The 25,836-nt window shown below is 37.8% G+C and overlaps 1 long non-coding RNA gene across 14 annotated transcripts; it reads left to right on the top strand.

Annotated features, from left to right (window-relative positions):
• The first annotated feature begins 1,293 nt into the window (after positions 1-1,293).
• Positions 1,294-24,771, top strand: LOC127810543 (uncharacterized). Of its 14 annotated transcripts, none has more exons than XR_008025482.1 (8): positions 1,390-1,756; positions 1,833-2,005; positions 2,250-2,320; positions 2,434-3,381; positions 4,716-4,876; positions 4,978-8,521; positions 8,787-8,831; positions 24,582-24,771. It is a non-coding gene; the product is annotated as an uncharacterized LOC127810543 (long non-coding RNA). The 14 variants fall into 14 exon arrangements; XR_008025481.1 differs by having other exon boundaries at positions 8,787-8,835; XR_008025483.1 differs by lacking the exon at positions 24,582-24,771 and adding an exon at positions 9,215-10,129 and having other exon boundaries at positions 8,787-8,835.
• Positions 24,772-25,836: the final 1,065 nt, after the last annotated feature.

The raw sequence follows: 25,836 nt of genomic DNA, 5'->3' as shown, positions 1-25,836 counted from the left end.
CCTTATCGCCTATTCAATAATTGTACTATACTAATAGTTAATATAAATTTGTTCTTGAAATAGAACTTATGAAATGATAGGCTTTATTTCTTTTTTTTTTTTTTGTTTGCAAAACTATTAAGCCTTATCCTCTTTCCTTCTCTATTCCGTACACACTGGATTTTCGAGGGCTTTGAACTTGTGTAACAGGCTTTGATTTCCCCCCATTTTCAAGGGGACTTTTGTTTGTTTCCGTTCTTAAATCTTTGGTTCTTGGTTGACATCTTGATGCGTTGCTTGGATCTTGGTCAATCTATATTTAATTGTTATAGATACTAGGAGAGAGCTAGGCATAAAGCTGCATATCAATACCAGTGGTGGCTTGAAGAAGTTCAGAAAAGCCATTTTCAACTAGTATGGACAACAAATCCAAGCCCATGCACAAAGTGTTCGACACAGCTGGCTATCCATACGAGGGAAAATATTCACTTCTCTATACTATGTTCTCGGTGGATATAAAGCTAATTCTCATAAATAGTGAAATCTAAGAATTAGTTTGTATCTAACTTTTGGGTGGGGCCATGAATGGGAAATTTGTATTTGTAATGTTTAAAAGGGTGAGAAAAAAATTATGTATGTCATTAAAAAATTAAAAATTTATTTTAAAATTAAATATAAGTTGAAAGTTAGCTTTTTTTTTTGATATATTTTTCTAAATTAAATACAATTTTTTAGAAATGTTTTAGCATAAATATATGTGATTTGTCTTTTTTTGAGTTGGTTTTATAATGTTAGTTTATTTTATTTCAATTATTCATTTATAATAAATAAAATTTTTAATACATGTTTTGAGTTAATAATATACGTCTTTTAATAACTCATAAATAAACAATTCGAGCTCTTTTATAAAGTAAGTTATAATACGACTCTCCTTCAAATTTATAGTTACGTTAAGAAGTCAATAATTAACATAAATTTATAAAATAAAGTCACATTATGAGTTTAAAAAAAATATAATAAGAGTTATTTTGGTAATTTTTTAAAATTGGAATTTATAAAAGTTAATGATCTTGTTTTAAGAGTTCAGTTTTTCACAATATAATCACTTATTTTTCCTATTATTATCAATCTCTTGCAAAGTCTAATAAAGAGCTCTCGGATGGAGGCAAAATTTGATAGAATTTTTGAAAGGTAAGGTACTTACCGTAATTTGGAAAAAAAAGAGTCCTGGCCAGAATAGGCCAAAATTGACGGAGTTAGCGTAATTAAGTAAAACTTTTGCTATATATACAGACAGGTATCAGGTGTCTAGTTCAAGCAAATGGAGGATAGAGTTTTTTAGGGTTTCAAAATTTTCTCTCCCCTAAGAGCTTGAGGAACCTGCATCCGCGACGAAGAAGAAGGGTTTGTAAATTTCTTTCTTTCTCTGTTTTCGTTCTTGTTCTAAGAATTTCGGGGTCACAGCAATTTTTCACTCTCCCTGAGCCTCAAGAACCTGCTTCCATCGGCTGAAGAAGAAAGTGTTGTAAATTTATTTCTAATTTTTTTTCGGATTTCATTTAATTGTCGTTTCCTCTTGCTTTTCAGCAAATTTAGGGTTTCAGAATGCTTAAAAGATAAGATCGACCGCAATGCCTTTGAATTTGGGGTTTCAGTGAATTTGCGGTGTCTAGGCTAAAATATCATTCTTTCTAGGTTAAAACCAAACAAAGGAGGAGAGGAGAGTTTCGGGTTCGGGGTCACAGCAATTCCTTCATATCGTCTGAAGAAGAAGAAGGTGTTTCAAACTTCTTTCTTTTATTGTTTCCGTTCGTTTTTTTTGACTTGTTTTAATTGTATTCTCCTCTTGCTAGTTCTTCAGGAAGTGAAAAAGAGAAAGTTTAGGGTTTCAGAATGATCGAAAGTCTCAAATGGGTGCTTGCTGCCATGGATCCAGAGCCCGGCCAGAAGTACTTTGAGCGCCACGTGCAACATGTCCAAAACAGTTCAAGAAAGCCTGTGGAAATCAACCGAGAACTATTGGCGGGTATCTTGGTTATCCATATATTTGTTCTGAGTTTTGCACAGGTCTTCTTTCGCTGCTTGATTTTCCATTGTTTCTGCTCGGTTTATTGTGATAGGCTTAACTTCGATGTCAATTCCATATGAATCCTTCCTCTTGAAATTCCTTCTCTTGTTGAGTGGGCATTTACTGAAACAATTTTATTTCAATGCTTAATCACTTGAGTTGTTGGCCTCTTATCTTGCCCCTAAAATTTATTTTGGTGCAGATGGCTTTGCTGTCGACACAGCTGGCGGAAATGCTCACTCCTTATGCATTGGCGTTAAAGCCACAGGAGAGGTAAGAATAGATATATAAAATAAGGTTGTTTAGTTTTGTCACTGTTTCTCGGTACTGGTTATGTTAATGAAATTGGTGGATCTTACGGGAGATGCTCATTTTTTATTTTGTAGGATATTGTACAAGTAGTTAATTCAATTTCCCAGAGCCAGAAGTCCTAGCAAGAAATAGAGGAGTCCTTTTCTACTGGTATAGGCAGCAAATCCAAGCCATGCACAAAGCTTTTCAGCACTGCTGGTTGATTTGAGAAAACCACAACCCTCCTTCACTATGTTCCTGCTGGTTATAAAGTTCATTCTTATTGACAGTGAGATCTCATAGTTGGTGTCCGTCTTAACTCTTCTTTGGCCATGAATAGGAAATTTGTATCTATAGTTTATGCGGGTAGGAAAATATGAAATTTGTACCAAATTTGTTTGTATGCAACTTGTGTTTTAGTGTAAATATATGAGATTTGTCTTTTCAATTGATATATAATGTCCTACTGCAAGGGTAAAGAAGTAAGTGTTCAATGTAGATCTACTTTTCTCTTATTCTTTAAAAGAAAAAACACGAAAGATAAAAGACCACAATCACTCAAAGCAATAGAAATAAAAGCACAGGAATGTCTGTTTTCAAACCATCTTACAAGGCATCAAGACACCCATTTGTGCCAACAACCTCTCAAGTTGATTAGAATTCAATTGGACAGGGGAATTCCATTGCATGACACAAGTGTATTAGAATTCAGTTTCTGTTTGCACTGTGTTGCAAAAATGGTCAAAGTGACACTAATATCATTCATCATTTTGATCTACACATGGTGCATGGTCAGAATTATCTACCTGCAAATCTTATGTGAGCGGGCTCTCTCTCTTCCCCCCCCCTCCCCCTCCTACGTGTTAGCCCAAGAAGGATGGGTCTGTACAGAAGACACCTGGCAGGGACTGTCACCAGTTGCTTGAGAGTGCCATGGATTCTGCTGTGGATGCTGATGCTGTAGCTGCTATTGTTGGTTGGTGGTGGAAAGTTGGTTGCTGGGGGTGACGGAATGCTGCCAGTGTATGAGTTGGCCCAAGAACGTACATTCCGTTGGAACTTTGCTATAATAATGATTTGATGGACAACTTCAATAAACTTGTGCTGAAGTTGGTTGTTTTATCGGCTTTGATTTTAGTTTAATTCTGTTGGTTATTGAAATTAGTGCTTATTTATTAGCAGTCCCAAAAAAAATTACCAAACAAAACTTTAAAATGTCTTGAAAGACTTGTGTTGTGCCATCAAGATTGCTGTGATTTCCAAATGGGAATCTATGGGCCACTGAACTCTAGATTAGGGATCCAATGATTGAATTCCAGGATAAAAGATCAGTTTAATTTCAGTAAGAGTAAGTATTTCATAAATAAGCAGTGTAGTTAAGATATGGTTATAGAAATGCTCCGTAATTTTCAAACATAAGAATGTTTTTCGTATCTTTGGTTGTTTGTGATGTTAAGGTGAAAGATCATGCTTTTCAACTTTTGTAACACTGACTGATGGAGCAAATGAAACATGTGTTGATCACCTCAGCATACAACATACACATACAATGAAATTGCTTCTTGTCTGTATGTACTCTATTTCTGGCCTTGTAGTTGCGGTACATAATGCAGAAGGGAATATTCCTGTGACCATGATACTGTGACTGCTCACCAATGATATTAACGACTTCCGTTTTATCTGTCAAGTATTTAAGCCTGTGAAATTGTTTCTCAAGTTAACTGTTTACTTGCTTTGATTTTACTTTCATGCTATTTATTACTAAAATTAACACTCAATTATAGTCTTTAATTGTGGCATCCCTGTGGCCTACTAATTAAAGTACTTACAGGAGAAAATTGTAATTATTGCATGTTGTAATTTGCAATGATTTGTTGATAGGATAACAAGTTGCTTCAATTTTTGACATGAATTTTTTTTTTGTTGGCTCATAGCTGTCTATGGGCATTTTTTTAATTGATTGCGAGATAGAACAAGTTTTTACTTTTACAGACATGTAATTTTTCCTTTTGGAGTAATTCGCATTTAAGCCCATATTTCTTCTCTTTTTTAGATATGTGCAAAGCCCATAAACAATTCATCTTGACAAGGGAGAAAATGCAGAATGTTTAGCAAATTTATTGTAGCCTCGTCTCATGCACTTGTAAGAAAGCTTATCAATCATAGAGGAAATGGAAGTTGCTATTTTTCTCTAAATTGATTAGACTGTTTTTAGTTTATATCAGTCAATTTGGATACTAAGTCACATTGATTACTGTGGACTAGGCAGTTGCAACTTAACAGTTGGTGGCTTATGAAGATCTCAAATACAAACTTGAACATTTTGTGAGTTAATAACACTAACCTTTCTGTTGGTACTGGAATGTTTGCATTGCAGTTGTTTTTGTTATCTTACTTCCTTTTACCATGGAATCCAGAAGCAACGGATGTTTTATTGTGCATTAGTCAGAATGGGAAAACAATTATGGATGCCACGTGGTAGTTGATCTTTGGCGTTTTCTTAAAATTATTCATGCGCATGGAACCATTTACTCACATGTAAAAGTCTCTCTCCCCTATGCCATTTCACCATCTCTTTTAGATGTGTCTATTAGTCTACATTTTTGTACTCATAGATTCTTTTAACCCATTGCTTGCAGAAGAAGTTGATTTTGTGGGCTCAGTTGCTCCCAGCATTTCTATGAAGTCTGTCATGGACCAATCATGTTACGTTGGGTTGCCTACACTTCTTTATTGCTATGCGTGTGTGTCTACTTGTGCTTTCTGCTCTGTCTATTATTTGGTTTGGATACGTACAATCAGGTCACTGCCTCTTTTACTATCTGTGAATATTGATTTTACAAGTTTATTGGCTTTCTTACGTAATGATGGATCCCTTTGCATGAAATCCAAGTGAACCTTTGATGCATGCATGGGTGCATCGATCAGTGTTTCCTTTGTTGACTAATTTTTGTAGTCTTGCGTTTTTCTTGTTTCATGCAACTACAGAAAGTGTGTCATTCTGTTTTCAACTCCCAGGGTTGGCACCGACATTCCAGGTGATGTAGATCCCACTCAGGGTGAAAACTGATAACTCTTCTAGCTTGTTTGGTCGATCTGTATGTCTCTGTTTTGCTCAAAAAATGAATGTCTGTGTATGTGTGGTGATTTACTCTTCTTCCTGGATTTCTGGATGCATGGGAACTTGTATAATCTGTTATGGCACTTTTTGGGAGTTGAAACTCGTTGCTATATGCTTGACTGCAAATTTGTCTACATGCAAATCCTACCTGGCTAGTCTCTGTGTGCGTGCGTGTGTGTGTGTGTTGGATAAAGGTGATACCATTGAACCCAATGAAGCCTTACCCAATTTTCTTTCCACACTTTGCATGTTCTTGTTCATTTGCAAGGCTCATCAAGGTGTTTTAATTTTCTCTGGTAGCCAGTCCATATCTGGTACAGTTTGCCCCTATTTTCACATGTTCATGATTTCCAGTTGTTAAATTTATTTGATGCAAATGCTTGAAAAGATGCTGCTCTATTGTGTTGGCATACTTTCCGTTAATGTGATTTACGTTAACATATTCCATTGTACAATTATTGCTATTTTATTATTTTACCCTTTTTGTTCCCTTATGTTTTCAAATGATTTGTTTTACATGGAACAAAATGTTAAATAACATGGAATATACAATTATGTTAAAGTTGCCAATATTGCATGTGCTAGATTTTTTGTGGTTATCGAAATAAATTGTTCTTAATTGCATCTTGTAAAACAATGATAGGTTTCTTTCTTTCTTTCTTTCTTTTTTGCTAAACTATTTGCTTCTTTCCAGGTCAAACAAATAAGATTCATGCTACCTGCTCTCTCTCTCTCTCTCAAGCGGTCTTTGCAAAACCATATTAGGGTTTCTGCCTCCATATTTGGATCTGTTGTGGGCTTTTTTGCTTGTTTCTTTTCCTTTCACTCTCTTTAAATCTTTGGTTGCTGGTTGATGTCTTGATTTGTTGTTTGGATCTCCGTTAATCTGTCATTATCTACTGCGGACACTTGCTAGGGAACTAGGCACCCTAAGGGTGGCTTGAAGAAGTGCTCTTCTTCAAGCAACAAATGGGCTGCTTATCAACTGGTTTAGGAAGCAAATTGAAGCCAAGCATGGAGTTTTTCAATACTTCTGGTTGTCTATTATGGGGAACTGCCACTTCCTTCACTATGTTCCTGGTGCTGGACAACCGACGGCAAGATGTGAGGTCTGGTGGCTGACCATAAGTGTTCTGAGTGCCACATGCACAGTGGGCGGAGCAGTTCAAGAAAGCCTGTGGAAATCGTTGTATCCTCCATTGATGGTGGATGCACTGGTAGTGGAGGTATTGGTTTTGACAGTGATGGCAACGGCTGACATCTTCCCATTTCAGTCTGCCTGGACCGGCCCCCTTCCTTTGATCTTTTCCACCTCAACCGGTGGTATAGTTTTTTTTTTTCTCCCATGTTGGGTGTTTTTCTCTGTTCAAGTGTTTCTCAAACCTGATCAGTGGCCATGGGAAGGCAAGAGAAAATTATGAATTTGATTGAATGATCCATTTCAGCCCATCAAAGGCCATAATTTACTTTGCCATTGTCCATGCTGGATGCTATGGTTTCCCAGATTAGGGTTTGTGAAAGCTTAGAAGATACACCTCCTTCTGTACTTCTTTGTTATTCAAATTTAATTTGGCAAATCTAAACTTCTGATGTCAACAGGGATGCTGGAGACTCCTCTGTTCTCTTGGCTCTCATTCAGCCTGGAAGGAATCAACAGCTTCTCCATACTTTCTGGTAAATTGAGGGGGTGAGTCCAACACAGCGTAACCTGCAGTTCTCATTTCTTGGATTTTCTGGGTAAATTAACAAATTCTGCATGGTACACGGTAATTTCTTAGCAACTCCCTTGACCTACTAACTGGAAGTACTTATAGGAGATTTTGCAGTTAGCGTGTATGTTGTAATTTGTGAATAGGACAAAAAGTTGCTCAATGTTGCTTCTTCTTGTATTTTTTTTGTTGAAAATAAAACAATAAAAAGAAATACAACTAAGATGAAAAATTACAGAGCATTACCACCATAACCACTGCATTTGGATCTATACCCACTTTGACGTATATATCACCATTACCTGTTTACTTGAGATGAAGATGATGCTGTGCCAACAGCAAAAATAGCATTCTCCAAGTTTGTTCTTAGTGCCAACTATCAACATCAACTGCTCTCCTTTGCTGCTAGCCTGCTACTATTTTCTCCCCCACCCAACAGAATTTTACATGAGGTGTCTCTTTGCTACCACCACTTTCTTTGGCTGTCCCTCCTCCAGCCTCATCACTTGGTTTCCTCCGACACGACTTCAGCTGCATCGCCAGCTATTGAAATGGCTGCTGTGCTGTAGCCGTTGCTCAACTGCAGAATCTCTCACTTGTGGTGTTTCCACTGAGGTAAGGTCTCCTCTATATACCTTGTTCTCTTCTCCAGGTTGCTTCTTGTTGACAATTTTCTCTTTCTTTAGCTTATAGCTTTTTATGGGCATTTTTTAATTGATAATGACAGAAGAAGTTTGTACTTTTATGGTCTTGTACTTTTCCCTTTTGGAATAATTTTCCTTTAAGCCAATATTTTCTTTCTTTTTTTTTTTTTCCTGATAAATGCAAAGCCCAAAAAAAGTTCATCTTGCCAAGGCATAAAATGCGATACTTGTTTAGCCCATTTAATGTAGCCTCATGCACTTGTAAGGAAGCTTGTGTCTAGCATATGGAGGCATGCTTCATCAAGTTGTTGAAATATTTTCCCCTAAACTGTCTTGGGATTTGTAGATCAATACACAAAAAAATGCTGCTTTGTGGTGATTTTATTTCGGTTACTTTAAACTGCATCTATTTGACCTATACTGTGGTGGTTTACTGACTCCGACAATTTAACTCTATTAAACTTTTTGCGTTTGTTTATGACGGCTTTGCCCATATTTTTGCAGCAGTTTTTAGCCTTGAGCAACTTTGTGGTGGTTTTTTTACTAATTTAGAAAAATTTTGAATCTAGAAATAGGGCAGAAGGGAGAAAGCACGATTAGGGTAAAAATTGATTTGGCCTCACTCTGTCACACTCTTTAACGATTTATGAATCCAACCTCACTCTCACTCTTTCTACCATCGCCTGCCATCCCCGGCAAATATCGGCAGGTAAGTTCTCATCTCTTCTCTGACTTCATATTAGCGCTTTATTCTCTCTCTCTCTCTCTCTCTCTCTCGACATTTTTTGGAATTCTGTTAATTTTGCCATATTTTTGTTCTATTTGTTGGTCAAATTTTAGTTATGTTCACCTCTTATGCCTTACTTTTTGTTGTTTCTTTCTTCTTACAAAAGCAAGGTTTCTAGATTGGATAATATTTTTTATTTCATAACTTGAGGTTTGATCTGGATGGATATATTTGTTTTTCTTTTCAGCTGAGCCCTTCCGGAGAAGCGGCAGTTCTTTCACTCACAAAAATTGTAGGTTGTTATTCTCTTGTTTCTAATATCTTTGTTTTTTTATCATCATTATAATTTCCAATTCTTTTCATGGTCTCAATATACTCAGCTTTGCCTATCTACGAGGTAATGGGATATGGTCTAAGGTTGAAGACATACATCTCTGATAAGCCTTCTGATTAGGTTTCTAAATTATATTTTTATTTATAGATTGAAAGATATGTCCTCAATTATACTTTACTTGGGCTTTGAAAATGAAAAATTCTGCAATAAACTTCAACATTTGGCAATGGCTTTGGTAGAAAATTCTTGATTTTCTTGCTTTCTTCATTTGTGGCACCCATACAGTTAGGACATCTTTTTGTGTGAATTGACTTATCAGTAGGTCCGTCCTTTATCAACAGCCAGACCCTGACGCCATACCTAGCCTTTTTTCCACCACACAACATACCCTCAATGGGGAAAAGAGAAATGAATGAAGCAAATGACCATGCCTCTGTCGCAACAGTATTCAAGAAATAGAAAATTTGGTTCTGGTTAAGATACCGGTCAATAATTTCTTTGGGCTTTAATATGTGTCTCTTTGTAATTTTATTTGATGAATCTTTCTTTCATTCATTTTGCTTTAGTTTAATTATTAACTTATTTTGTATTTGTTTCTATACAAGTTCCTTCAGTTCATTTTTTTTCTTATTTTTATCTTAGTATTTGCTTTTCTTCAGTATCTAATTGCTTGGTTTGCATTTTGTTGTTATGTTGGTTGGCCCACTTTCTTCCGAAGTGTGGCTTCTAATCTGAACATGGACATATTAGAGAAGCTAAATCATCATCTTGAATATCATAAAAGTTGTGGTTGGGAATCCCTTTATATATTTACTGTTATTTAATGCTTTCTTTTTTTTTGGGAGAATGAAGTTTTTGTCAAGCATACATATTATTTGGAAGATGAAATATCAAAACTTACACAGCTTTGAGTAGTGGCATCTGGAATATTATTAATTGGATGTACCATTGGGTATACATTTGGTTAAGTAAATTTGTTTACAAAATGGGCCAACATTAAACTTTAATGTTGGAACAAGGAAAAGCCATCAAATTTTATTATTATTAGTATTAGTATTATTTTTTCAGTAGGGTTGTTCTGATCTTTAATAGAAAATGCAAAAGCTGGGCATCCTTCACTTGTGTGATACTTGCCCTCTAAACAGATGATGGTCCAGCTAATTCATCTGTTCCATATTTGTGTGTATTTAGTTGTAATTTGTTCTGAACAGATGATACAACTATTCAACCCTTCAACATCATACACATTCATATTCCTGAAGGCATGCACATTTCTAGATTCTGTTATCTGTTTATTTTCAAAATAGTTATTTGATTTGCCAAAATACTAATAAAAAGAAGATTCTGTTATCATATAAGTTACTTTTATTTCTTCTTTTTGATATTTCTTTTTGTATATTTAAATTGTCACTGGTTATATTATAGCCAAATACGGTTAATTATTATATTGAATAAAAGCAATAAACACTATTTAACTTATTATACCAAAGGAGATAAAACTAAATTTTATCTTCTTATTGTTAAACGAGAAAAAATGATCTCTTTTTATAAAAAATAATGTATTCTTTGACTCTTGTATGTATCAACGCACAAATTAATTTATTTTCTGATTAGACCCGACCGTTTTATGTAAAAAAAGTTAAAATATTGTAGAGTATTTGGATTACTCCTAATTGACTTTTTAATTTCAAATACAAAATTGTTAAAGTTGGTATTTTAAATATATATTATAGAAATTTTGCTAATGGGTCCCGTCAAACTTCGAATCTGACAAGAGAGTTTCTCCTTTGGAACCAATGAGAATTAGGGGGTGAATTGAGAGAATTGAGGAAGGATCGAGAGAGAAAGTGAAAGTGAGGCGGGAATAGAATTTATGTTTGTATTGATAGATGTTTTCTATTTGAGCGGGATCAGATTTATACATTGATCCTCTGCTGGTAATTGGCACTTGAATTCAAAATGAACATAATCGCCTACTTCTAGGTTATTATGGTAAGGTCCCTACTAATTATGCAACATACAATTATGCCTCCCCTGCACTTATAGTTGTGGGCAAATGACCCCCCCCCCTTCAAATATCTCTTATTTGCAAGAAATTTAGAGCATTCCAGCTACCTTGGAAATTGTTTGAGTAGATATTTTCAGGTATTATTCTCTAGGTGTAGGTTTGACTAACGAACAAGTATATGTGTAATTGGAATCCTTTGCTTGTGGATGACCCTTTTGTCTATTATGGCCGTGGGTTTGACCTTTTGGTTGGTAGGCTCAATCATAGGTTGTAAGGTGGAGCTAGCTGGGTTGTTACATGCTGATTTCTTAAGGAGGGATACGTGGAAGATAGGGTGTAATTGGGAACCCTTAGGAAGTTGGAGTTTGCAAGCTATTTTTCGTATCCAATCAACAATAATATAAGGCTAGCTCCTTATACTAGGGCCGAGTTTGTTCACCTATGCTCGAGAGATAGCCTTCAAGTGGGCTTGTTTTAACTTCAAATATATGATGTCTACAACCATGAATTCCCCCACTTCTCTTTTTATCTGCAAATTGTTTCATCATTTTTTCAGCGTTGGCCAACTCCTTCTTTAGGGTAGACTACCTGTTGCCTTTGTTGCAAATAAGAGTTCATTGTTGCCATTGATGTTAGTCCTCCCAAGGTTGGTAAAAGTGGTGGTTTATAATTGTATAGTGTCTCGAACGGAGTCATCTTTTGGGCACTGTGATGGCATGAATTGTACCATCATTGGGCTAGTGGTAGCCATTTGTGTCACCCTGTAGGATGCATGAAACATAGGCAACAAAGATATGCTTCTAAATCTTGGTTAACTCGCTTAGTTTGCCCATTTGTTTCTGGATGATAGGCGGAGGACACGTGGAGTTGAGTGCCCAATGACTGCATTAGATCCTTCCATAATAAACTTGTGATGAAGTACAATCGACTGTGGAATCTCATGTGGTTTTCCCACTTGATCTAGAAACACTCTGGCCACTTCTTGGGTGGTAAAAGGGTAAGCTAAGCTTATGAAATAAGCGTACTTAGTGAATCTGTCTACTACCACCAAGATGTAATCACAACCTTCGGATCTCGACAGCCTTTCCACAAAATCTATGATGATGTTAGTCCAAGCCTATTTCAATACCTATAATGGTTGTAGTAGGCCTGGAAGGGATATAGTTTCATACTTACACCTTTTACAGATGTCTATGTTGCACGAAAACGGGAACGAGAAAAGTTTTTGATACGAAACGAAAACGAGGAAACGAACATTCTTTTAAAAAAATAGGCATAAATAAGGTTTGAAACGGGAATGAGAAACGTTTCGCAAACAAGGAAACAACTCATCTGAGCCGTTTTCGTGCAACATGAACAAATGTCACATGCCATGATGTATTTTTTTCATTGTTTTCTTCAACTACAGCCAACAAAAGAGTTGCTTGATATGTTAGCAGGTATTCTTTATGCCTGAATGGCTCCTGATTGGGGAACCATATAGAGTGAATAAATTATTTTCTCCCTCTAGTATGTCACAATTTTCGATTATCAATCTTCTTTTATACCTAAGTAAGCCTGATTGAGAGAGAAAACTCGAGAGATTAGTCTCTCAATTATGTTATTTATAGGCTAATTATAATAAATGATGGAGCTAATCATGGAGACTAATACAGACTAATTATGTAGGGAGCCCCAACCCAGCAACCCTTAAGCAAAGGAAGCTGAGGTGGAGTCCCTAGAGAAGAGAAAACGACATACGAAAACACAGCGGAAGCATAATATATATAAATAAGCTGTCAAGTATGGAGGAGACTATACACAATAAGAACCGCTAGCCAGTTGCTAGGTTACTATTATACACAACAACAAAAAGAACAAAACAACATACTCCCGCACCCAAGAACAACAACCACTCTCCCAAGGCTTTTCGGTTGGGATTGCCTTATGACACACTCTACCTTGTCGGATTAGACACTGCCCTCGACCTTCGCTTTTCCCTTGCTTGGAATGATGGAGAACAAGAATAAGTCACAAAACTTAACAAGCATAAGGAAACAAAAAGGCTAGACTATCTTGCTTGTATTTCGCAAACAAACCGTGCCATGAACCACAACTTAGGCTACATGATAACACATGCATCAATCCACAAATAATGAACCGAGGGCCTACACATAAGATACAAATCGACACCCAAGGTTCCATACAAACTTGCATGCAACCATGAACTGGCTAGCATATCCCGAGCCTAATGCTCCCACAATAATTAAGCCAAATATCCCTCGAGATGGTCCCGTCACTCGAGCCTGTGGATGTACATCTTGCGGATAAATTCGTCGCACGTAATAACTATGCAATGCAACATATAAGGATACAAGGCTATTGTAGCATTTACGATGATACATAACTCCCATAAGCTATGCATCAAGCCATGCTACGCCCATATAGGTATACGAATGCCATGCAGATGCTTTCTAAATGCACACTCGCGACACATTAGCATGCTCATGCCCTTGCATATTCAACACATGAACCCCAAATGCCAACCACCCATAACCATGTAACAATAAGATAAAGTTGTAAGCATATAAACATCACCCCCAATATTGTCTAAGAATCTATCCCCGCATGGCTAGGCATCATTCCACAAAAGAATTATAGGGCGATCCAAACCCTACTCATGTGGGGGGGGGGGGGGGGGGCGCTGTGTCGTGTGTAATGGTAATATTTTATTGTTGCAACCGATCAATAATTACCCAAATGGCATTGTGACCCTTGTGTGGGGCAACCCTGAGACAAAATCTATGGCATTACTATCCCACTTCCATTTCGGAATAGGTAACGGTTGTAACAATCCTGAGGCTCTTTGGTGCTCAACTTTCACCTGTTGGCACACTAGGCAACGTGACACAAACTCTATCACACTTCTCTTCATACTGTCCCACCAAAAGTGGTGACGTAAACTCTGGTACATCTACGTGGCACCTCGGTGTATGGTATAGCGTAGAGATGGCAAACAGGCCGAGCTAGCCCGGCCCGGCTCGCCACCAAGTGGCCCGCGCGGGCCGGGCCAAATCGGCCCGCTTAAAAATGAGCCAGCAGATTGCTGGCCCTAGCCTGGCCCTACACGGGCCCGCGGGCCAGACGGGCCAGCCCAGCCCGCCTAGAGACTGAGAGCCAGGGCGAGACTGAGAGCGAGGGGCGCGGGCGATAGAGGGCGAGCGAGGGGTGCGGGCGAGGGCGAGACGAGGGTGAGGGCGAGGGCGACAGAGGGCGAGGGTGAGACAGAGGGCGAGTGAGGAGGAGCGAGGGCGGCGAGCGAGGGCGAGGGCGAGACAGAAGGTGAGCGAGGGCGAGATGAGGGCGAGGGCGAGACAGAGGGCGAGGTGAGGGTGAGGGCGAGGGTTGTTTGGGGGGGGGGGGGTTGTGTGGTCGATTAGCGGGCCAAGCGGGCCGGGCCAAATCAGCCCGGCCTTAAATGGGCCAGCAAAATGCTGGCCCTAGCTCGGTGCCGGGCCGGGCCCTAACAGGCTAGCCCGTCGGGCCAAGCCCATTTTGCCATCTCTAGTATAGCGTGACTGGTGAGCTTCTGACAAAATCTCCCATCTAAGTGCTTCATCGTTTAGCACACCAATTCGCTTATGATATAACAACAAACCATCACCCCTTCGGCTATATCCCAAATGGTCAAATCTCTCCATATCATCAAAGATTCGTACCAACCTCTCATCACTTTGTTGGCGTTCTCGAATCTGATCCAACAAACCTGGTTGGATACTCATGTACACACAACATATCACAAGCTCTCTTGGTGTTGCATAAACAACGAGCTTACTCATCTGCTCCACTAACGACCACTTCTAGACCATTATTGTCGCAACTGTTGCTCCATGACGATTCAACACATCAGCCACCACATTCACTTTCCCTGGGTGGTATAGAATCTCACAGTCGTAGTCTTTCGACAACTCCATCCACCGGCATTGTCTTATGTTCAAGTCTTTTAGGGAGAACAAATATTTCAAACTCTTATGGTTGGTGTATATCTCCACCTTCTTGACATAAAAATAGCGTCTCCAAATCTTTAACGCAAACACAACTGCCAACTCTAAGTCATGGGTAGGATAATTCAGCTCGTTGTTCTTCAACTATCTGGACGCATAAGCAACCACACGCCTATCTTGCATCAGCATGCATCCTAACCTTGAATAAGAGGCATCACTATAGACTGTGAACTTCTCATCGCTTCTTGGAATAGTCAGCACAAGTGTTCAAGTCAACCATCACTTTAACTCTTGAAAATAACTCTCACAGGAATCATCCCAATCAAAACTCGCTCCCTTTCGAGTCAATTTTGTCATTAGCGAAGCCAAATGGGAAAATCCCTCAATAAATTATCAATAATAGCCGGCTAGTCCATGGAAACCTTGGATCTCGGTTACTGCCATAGGCCTTAGCTAATCTAATACAGCTTGAATCTTCGCTGGATCAACATAAATACCTTCTTCTGACACCACATCTGTGAGGAGCCCCAACTTGCCTTTTCTAGAACTCACACTTAGTGAACTTAGCATACAACTACCTCTCCCTAAGCCTTTGCAGAACCAACCTAAGGTGTATCTCATGCTCCTTCGGACTCAGTGAGTATATTAGAATGTCGTCTCTAAAGACAATAATAAAGCAATCCACGTACTCCCTAAACACCCGATTCATTAGGTCTATAAACACCGTTAGGGCATTCGTCAAGCCAAATGGCATAACCACAAATTCATAGTGGCCATACCGCGTGCAGAATGCTGTCCTCGGAATGTCTTCATCCCTCACTTGTATCTAGTCATACCCTAACTTCAGGTCAATCTTGGAGGATACAAAAGCTCCTCGGAGTTGATCCAGTAGGTCATCCACTCAAGGAAATGGATATTTATTCTTCAACGTGACTTGATTCAATTACTGGTAGTCAATACACAACTGCATTGACCCTTATTTTTTTCCACATAAATAACACCGGTGCTCCCCATGGTGACATACTCGGTTGAATAAAATCCCTGTCCAACAAATCCTGAACCTGTTTCTTTAACTTCTTTAACTTGTTGGCAGCCATTCTATATGGAGTCTTAGAGATTGGTTGAGTCCCTAGTAATAATTCAATCATGAAGTCAATCTTCTGGTGCGGTGGAAATCCCGGTAACTCGTTTGGAAAAACATCGAGAAAATCCCGAACTACTAAAAGCCCATATAGCTCCTTCTTCTCTCTTGTCGCAACTGACACAAATGCGAGATATGCCTCACACCCATAACGCATCAATTTCTCTGCCTTCATCATCGAAATCATCAGGGTTGAAACCATTAGCTTAACACCTCGATATACAACAATTGGCTGTTGCAGAAATTCGAAAGATATAACCTTTTGATGACAATCAACTTTGGCATAATGCAACTAATCCATACCTAGGATCAAATCAAAGTCCTTAATAGCAAGCACTACAAGATCACCTAATAACACTTTGTCATTCACTCTAATTTCACATTCTCCAGTCACCTCATTCCTTAGCAAGACAACACCACCGAGCATGGTAACAGACAAATAGTATGACAATGGACTCAAAGGAATGGTACATAGTGCACAACATGCGGTGCTATGAAAGAGTGCATAGACCCTGTATCGAAAAGTACATGAACATCGTGGCCATATAAAGTAAGAATACATTACACAACGTTGTTCCCTCATTTAGCCTCAACTGTAGTCAATGCAAATACTCGCCCCTGAACCTATGGCATGTCCGTAGTAGTGGGGCGCTGCTCCGCGTGTAGTGGTAATGGCGAAGGTGCTCCTTGCACCCTGGGCATCGTCAGTCACTGAGCAAACCTCTGCCCCGGTCATGTACACATACTTGCCTTATGCTCTTTCTGACCACATCAGAAACAAATGATCTCCCTATCGGGTGCCATATTAAAAGACTATGGACATTCCCTTTGCATATGTCCTGGCTGCCCACACTAATAGCAACATTTTTTTCTCTTACTAGAGTATGTTCCCCATTTCCTCTTCTTGTTATTATTTCCTACTCCTGTACCTGGTATCGCATAGGCTCGCTGCACCACAGTAGGATAATTTGTGATCCAGGCCCCATCCAATGCATGCTGGATATCTGCTCTCAAGCTTATCTAGAACTTATTAGCCTTCTTCTCCTCTAGCGTCACTAGCACTGATGCCTATCGTGCCAAAGAGATAAACTCAGTCTCATATTGGTCTACCATCCTATTCCTTTGCACCAGCTCAATGAATTCATAGGTCTTCTGCTTTCATACCCAAGTAGGGATATAGGTCTCATGGAAGATGTCAAAGAACTCTGCCCACGACGGCTCTCAACCTACAAACTGCTGCCTGACAGTCTCCCACCATCGCTTGGCATCAGCTCGCAAAAGAAAGGCACCAAGCTTCACTTTCTGAGCATTAGTGCAACTTATAGTCTGCAAGTGTTTCTCCACCAATGACAACCAGTTCTCAGCCTTGGAAACATCTGGCCCCCTATGGAACTCTGGTGGTCGCAATGCTATGAAAATCTTCAAGAGTGCCCTTCCTCGGCACTTCTATTAGTCCCTTGAGCCATAAAAGTTTGACTTCTGTCATTATTATTGCAATCTACCCTTAACTAATTGGTAACCAACACATCAACATTTCACAAAATACTTGCCAAAACGTCTCCTGCATATCGGAGACATCTTGCCGATGGTCCTTACTACAATCCTAAGGCAATTCCGGCATCGGGGTAACCTGACCTCGACCTTGAGCAGGCGGTCGTCTGCATCCTCGTCGCACATCATGATTCTTGCACAATTTAAGGCTTAGAATACAAACTCCTATCAAGAACTCACAATTGATGCTAAACATCCTAACTCTACTCGACATACCTATGTGTATAGGTACTGACACATCCTAACCTCACTCTAATACCTAGATTGTAGGGAGCCCCAACCCAGCAACCCTTAAGCTAGGAAAGTTGAGGTGAAGTCCCTAGATAAGAGAAAAAGACATAAAGAAACACAATGAAAGCATAATATACATAGATAAGTTGTCAAGTACGGATGAGACTATATACAACAAAAACCACTAGCCAGTCACTAAGGTACTACCATACATAACAACAAAAAGAACAAAACGACATCCTCCCACACCTAAGAACAACAACCACTCTCCCAAGGCTCTTTGACTGGGATTGCCTTGTACATACTCTACCCTGTCGAATTAGACATTACCCTCAACCTTTGTTTTTCCCTACCTGTAATGATAGAAAGCAAGAGTGAGTCACAACACTTAGCAAGCATAAGGAAACAAAAAGGCTACAAGGCTAGAGATTACCTTGTCGTATTCCGCAAACAAATCGTGTCATGAACCACAACTCAGGCTACACAATAACACATGCAGCAATGCACAAATAATGAGCTGATGGCCCACACATAAGACACAAACCGACACCCAAGGTTGCATACAAACCTACATGCAACCATGAACTGGCTAGCATATCCCAAGCCAAATGCTCTCGAGCCCATAGCTCCCATAACAACCAAGCCGAAACTCCCTCGAGATAGTCATCTCGTCACCCGAGCCTATGGATATACTTCCTGTGGATAAATCCACTGCGCACAATAATAACCATGCAATGCAACATATAAGGATGCAAGGCTATTGCAGCATTGACGATGAGGCATAACTCCCATAAGTCACGCATCAAGCCATGTTGGGCCTAGATAGGTATACGGATGCCATGCAGATGCTTTCTAAATGCACACCCGCGACATACTAGCATGATCATGTCCTTGCATATTTAATACATGAACCCCCAAATGTCAACCGCCTATAACCATGTAACAATAAAATAAAGCTATAAACATACAAACACCACCCCCAATACCATTTAGGAACCTATCCCTGCATGGCTAGGCATCATTCTACAAAAGAATTATAGGACGATCCAATTCCTAAAAAATTAAGCAAGTGTCCAAAGATAAAGATTTTTAAACGTAAATCACAGATCGACTAGTAACCAATTGACCGAACAATCAAAGAATATAAGAATTCGCATGGAAATGAGGAGAACTTGCATAAAACAATAAAGAGCTGGCCAAATGGAAAGAGGGTGATAGGAACTTGCCTTAGATTTTTGCTTTTAAACCTCTTACAATACCAGGTTTGTCGACGACTTAGCTCAAGTCTCTTCTTAATAAAATTAAACTTTGAAAGGCAAATGAAATATTTAAATTAAATATTACCAAGACTACCTTCTATTTAATTCTAATTAATTTTGTGCTTACCTTAACCGCGCTATTCAGGTTTCCCCCTTAAGCTTGTTGCCTTCCTTATTGCTCTCCAATTCCTTCCCAACCCTCTCCTATTTATAGGCCCAAGCAAAGGAGGCGAGTGGCAAAGATAACATGTGGCAGCACGTGGTCGAGCCAAGTGGCGCAGCAACAAGGCCCATGTGGACATTATGAGGTGCGGTTAAGGTTGTGTAACCTGCACGCATGGTGCATGCTTGGTGCCTAAAATGACACCATTTTGGCTCTGCCTTGGTTGGAAAAATCCAGCCTTTTCCTCCCCTGCCCGTGCCCTTGCTTGGAATCGAACTAGCGGCCAACTCTTCCTTGTGCGTGTGTGTGACCGCCTGACCTGCAAGTTCCCTCACCTATATTTAAGGGAATTCCACTCCCAATTTTTGAAATTACACTTAAACTCTAGAATTTTGGATATTTGCTATTACTTCCTCATTCAAAAATACGTTAATTTTAATATCTTTTACCTAATACCTCAAACTCACAAATTGACATTAAATCGTGGATAAACAAGTCATTACAAATTACCCTAGTTATCAGTTGACTATATACACATTTTATGCATGGAGGAGAATAAATCACACACTTCCCCTCAAGTTGGAGTATATATAACATATGCGCCAAACTTGTTACAAATGTAGTTCATCCGAGGACTCTTGAGTGACTTTGTGAAGGCATCTACTAGTTGATCATTGGAGTTGACAAACTCAGTGACAATAACACCATTATATATATTAGATGTTGTGATGTCTGGGCTCTTCCATTGTAACTCTCTCAAGAAGCTTCTTATATAATATAATATATATAATGTATGCGTAACCTCTTTACTCCCAGATTGCTGCTCCCAATTCCTTTTTCCTTTTCTTGAGAATGTTGCACATGAAATTTTCATCCAAGCTTCCTCTAGAAGCTTTTCTTATCTTGATATAATATTATATATATGCAATATAACAATTTTGTCAAGCTTCCCCAGCTTCATGAGAAGCTTCTCTAACCACACACACACATATATATACATATATATATATATCTATGACTTCTTCAATTTTTTTTTTTTTCATAAAACGATAATTGAAAAACCAAATGGTGTCAGTGTAGAAATATTAAATGAAAAAGTGTACCATTAATAAGATTATCACATACATGTAATGACTTCTTTCCCAATTGATCTAATTCGATTTCATGCGGCTTGAGATTGTGTGATAGTCATTGTAGTATTAACAGGCTTTTTGAACGTTTCCCACATATGGCGCCAATTATTGTTGCATGGATACAACGTACAATAAATTTGTAGAATGAAAATGTCGTCTTCAAGACATTTGAGCCTATAAAAATCAGAAAACAGTCAGAGGGTATGGGGAGGTCTCATCCCAAACACTCCGATGCTTAAGTTAGACACTGAGTATGATGAAAGAAACTGTATTGAATTTAGTATCAAAGACGTCGTCTCTTTTTAGGAATGAATACCTCCTTATTTATAGAGAAATATAGTGATTTAAAGTGTAACATTATTAGGGTTCTTCTAGATAACTCTTATCTTCATAGATGTCGTCCATCTCTTATGAATGACATTTATCTTGCTCTTTTTGGGGATAAAATTTCTTATAGATGATGTTTATCCAAATATTTCATAATTATTTTAGAATTAGAATTCGTTATAGATAATTATCTATCATTTTTTTGGAATATTCAAATGGATTTTTAAATGTCGGACTTATCATGTTTGCACACTTTGTGTGGGATTGCCTCGCATATGAGAAATTTATGTCTTTTAGCCTAAAAAGATATTCTGGACTTTTAGGCTTTTTTGGGGGCCTTTTAATGGATTTTTACCTATAACACAACAATAATAAATTACAAGCCACAAGATATAGTAAGAATAAATAAATTGTAACATCCCAGTAACTCGGGAACAGTTAATAATTATTAATTTAATTTGAAAATGGTTAATAATGATTAATTATTGTATTTGAGATGATTATTGAATATTTGTGGGTTTAAGGGAAATATTAATTTATTTTGTGTTTAAGAGTTGAGTAAATAATTGTTGGAAAATTTGGGGTATAAGAGTTAATAATAAGTGGGGTGTATGTGGTAATTTTTAGAAGTTGTGGGGTCTAAATATAATTTCTGAAAACTATGGTGAGGTTACTTTAAAATTAAGTTGGTGCATATATAGGTTGAAGACGCAGCTAGCGCGGGCAGGCGCATGTGAGGGTGGCCTGGCAGAGGAAGTGGGTTTGAACCTGTAAGAGTGCACGCGCGAGAGAGGATTTTGGCTGGAAGTTTTCAGCCACACCTTGCCCAAAACGATGTAGTGGGCAGCAGCTAGGCTGCCACACGGCATGCGCTGAGCCACATTCTTTTGCCATTTTAAAACCCCGATTTTAGTAAGCTTCAGGGTTCATTTTGGACAGTAACAGTGAGGGGAAATTGCGAGAAGAAGAAAGGCGCACAAAAATAAGAAAATGGGAGAAATTCAAAGAAATCGCAAAAAAATTGAAGTTAATTAAGGTATAAATAAGCAGGTAAGTGGGGTAAATTATGCGAATAAATCTATACAGTTGAAATTTAATTTTAAGTGTGATTTTACTAATTTTGATTGAATTAAAATTATTTTACGTGTATTAATTTAGTAACATGTGGACAGAAAAACACCGGAATCAGTTAATTAAAGGCAAGCTCTTTACTCCCTTTGCAAGTCTCCTTTGATTTATAAATTCCATCTCCTTCTTTAATCCGATTTAGTTCCAGAAATTATTTATATGTGTTATGGATACTTTTTGTGTAAATTAAATTAAATTCAAAGTTAAATAGGAGACTTTTGGGGTTTAATTTAGTAAGTGCTTATGGGGTATTATACTGCCCCTACCTCCTTAAGAATGATGTCGAACTAGTTTGGGACTAGGTTCTAGAGGGTTGGTGGGATTTGGTTATGTTTACGATTTCCCACAAGTGTGAGTTGTGATAACAGGGGGCATGAGCTGTTTACCGATGAGGTGATGTGTTGACCGTTTGGTGACACTGAAGTGAACTGTTGACCTGGCCAAGGACGGTTGTCGACTGGTTGGTCCTAGTCACAGATTGTTGACTGGTACCTGGTCATTGCAAACCGACTCTGCCATTATGTGACATATTACATGGCATTACAGTGCATGAGATTTGACTTGCATTCATTGGGGGTTATGCTTGTATGTGTGAATGTGAGCATTGGCATGACACAATTGGCTTGCTGAGAGTTGACTTGTGTATGTTAGGTGAGCATATGCATTTAGAGAATTTGCTTGTATGAATACCTATGTAGGTGTAGCATGGTCTGATGCTTGGCTTATAGGGGCCTTGTCATCACGTTAATGCTGCAAAAGCCATTGTATTTATTACTTGTTGCATTGCATGGCTATAGTTTAATATGGATTATGGTATGGAGTTGACCCTCGATAGTTATGAGTGGAGCTGGGCTCCAAGTAGCTATTACTCAGGAACTTCAGTATGTGGTTGTGATGAGAGCCTCGAGCTCATGTGGATTGTTATGTGGGAGCCTCGGGCTCATGTGGATTGTGTTATGAGGGCTTCGGGCTCATGTATATGATGCCAACTAGTTCGTGGCTGCGATAGGTTCGTATACTGGGACTTGGGCGCTAAGTTGTGCATTTCTTATGTGGGCCCCAATGACCGTTATGTGCATTGGTATATTTGTGTTATGTACCAAATATCTTTGTGCATGGTATGGTGTGACACCATCATTTGTGGCATTGCATTGTGTGGGGGTGTATTCTAGGTGAGAGATATACTCCCAGATTTATCTTTATTCTTATATTATGCTTGTTGAGTCTTGTAGCTCCCTTTGTCTTTTACATCATTCCAGGTGTGGGAGCTTATGTCATGGTTGGATCGTTTGGTGTGTCAGTCTTAGGTGGTTATGTGTACAAGGCAATCCTGACTGAGAAGATCATTGGGGTGTGAGTTGTGATCAAGGGCTCAAATATTGTTAGTATTGTATTTGATTGACTGATGCCTTGTTATGTAAGGGAACACCCTTGAAATGTGTATTTATATTTAATCTGCTTCCGTTATTATATAATTATGGGGCAAAATCTCAGCCCATGTATTTGAGTTATTAGCTAGTTGTAAATAAAAATTGAGGAAATTCTAGGTCATCACATAAATGAGGCACAAGACAATTTATAGTAGTTCGATATCTCCACATACAGCTACTCCACTCTCCCAAAGTCTAATCACCCTTGTGGTTCCACTTAACCAATTTAACCAAGATTTCCACACTAGCTCACCTTGGAAACTCGATGCACACCTAGATTACAATAGGGTCTAGGTAATTACTACAACAAGATTTCCACCCTAACTTACCTTGGAAACTAGATTCACCTAGATTTTAATGGTTCTATGAAACTTATATTTTACTCTTGTGTTTGGTTTTGATGATGAAAAACAAAATCAATTTTCCCCCCAAGTCATTTGTTAAGAATATGTTTTTCAAACAAAGATTAATTTCAAATGGGATGTTAAATCAAAATGATCTATGATTTTCTATAATAGTTAGAGATTAGCAAAAACAAGTATTAAGATTTAAAAGAATCTCCTAAATGATTTTTACAAATTGGTTTTGAATCATTGGATAAATTAAGCAAAATGTTTCAAAGGTAAATGACCATATATGTTCTTGATAGTTGATGCTTTTGCCTCTAACATAATTTTAATGATGAAAATCTTTTAATGACAAGTTATATGTGAAATAAAGTATATGATTCTAAGTAATTCAAAAATCAATTTCAAAAGTGACATATGATATATTCTTATATGTTCTTCAAAAGTATCTCTTCATTCTAAAGCTTATTTGTTTTTGTTGAATCTCGAAGTATCAAGATGATTGGAGAGTATTCAAGGTATCAAGTCTTAAGTATCAAAGTGTTTTAAAAAATGAGTATTATTCATGCTTTAGGAGATGGGAAAAATAAAGCATCAAAATTCAATCTATTCTCCAAACATAAGAAAATGAAGCTTTAAGCAATATCAAATGAATGTGTGGTCTTCCAAAAGAATTTAAGTCCAAATGTTTTACTTTGAGAAGCAAACATTCCTTTCATTCTGTCGAGTAAGTATAGCCTATTTGTCGACTAACTCCTTAGATCTGTTAACTAACTTAGTTGATTTGTCTACTAAATTATTTTGATATGTCGACTAACTTCTATTGCTTTGTCGACTAGCAAAATGTATAAATTGTTTATGTCGACTAAGTCCTTTGTTCTTTCGACTAAGTATTGTTTTATTACTTGATTATGTCAACTATCCAATCTCTTCTATCAACAAAGTTTTGAATTATTTATGAATCTGTCGACTAAATCTTTTCTTCTATCGACTAACTCTTTTTGCAGAAAGTCATAACGATTAGTTTTTCAAACTCCAATGGTCAAAAAACGGTTAGTTTTGGGCAAGGTTCTTGGAATACTTATAAATACAAGTCATGGATAAACTTGAGAAGGCTAACGGATGAGAATGAAGTGATTTGAGCTTACATTTATACTCATTTGTATTTACATTGACTGTGCTTCAAGGCTTTGATTTTAATTTGTATAAATTTATTAAGACTTGTTTTGTGTTTTGAGAGATCTTGTAACTAAGAGATTCATTTCTTAAATTCTTTCTTATTATTGAAATCTTGTATTTCCTAACTTGTTGTGCTAGAGGATTTGCTCTTTAAAACAAGAGGTTGAAATACCTAGAGGGCTTGCTTGTATAAGCAAGCGGTTTGTAATTTCCTAGTCTTGGACTAGAGGGTCTACTTGGTTAAGTAGGAGATTTTAGTGGATTAGTTGAAAAATTCTTAGTGAATAACTAAGATAGTGAACTAGGGTTGGTTAAGCCGAACTACTATAAATCATCGTGTTCTCTTGCGCTTATATTCTTTAATCTATTTATCTGTCCAAGCATTTCTTTATTGGTCACTTGGTTCACATATTTATCTTTCTAGCTTTACATTTGTCATTTTATATATTTTATGTTTTTAAATCACTAAAATCTCAATTTGTATCAAAAAGATTTTAAGTTCTATCATGTTTTTAAATTACCCAATTCACCTCACCTCTTGAGTGTGTGCCATAGTATTTCAAACCTATCAACATATACAATTCTCAATGATAATTTAAATGTTTACAAATAATTTGTCTACATTTGAACACAAATAAGCAATTAAGCATTAATTATACAAGGCAAATATTTAAATAAATAAATAAATAGTGACCTCGGTTTGAATGGAGAAGATCGAATTCGGCTTTGCAATTTTCTTTTCTCCTCTTGCCTTATGGCTATTTGGTGGATGTGTAATAATGCTTCGAGAGCTCGGATTGCTTAGATATTTTGTTTGAAAGTGTTGGAGAGCTTTCCGATACTTTGGATATGCAATGAAAGCACTTAGATGTCTTCAAAATGAGTTTGGAAAGTATTTATTGGCATTTTGAACACTATAAATATTTTTAAGAAATCAAGAGTGGACTCTTGCTTGAACGAAAGATGATTTGCATTTCAGTGAAAGTCAACTTTCACTAGCACTTGTTTGACAGTTTTTGTAACGGTAAAAAATTTGATCGTTGGGCATCAAGAGTTGACTTTTCTCATTCCGAGAGTTGACTT

The sequence above is a fragment of the Diospyros lotus genome, chromosome 9 (assembly GCF_014633365.1).
Source record: "Diospyros lotus cultivar Yz01 chromosome 9, ASM1463336v1, whole genome shotgun sequence".
NCBI lineage: Eukaryota > Viridiplantae > Streptophyta > Magnoliopsida > Ericales > Ebenaceae > Diospyros > Diospyros lotus.
This window is presented reverse-complemented; position numbering and strand designations above follow the sequence as displayed.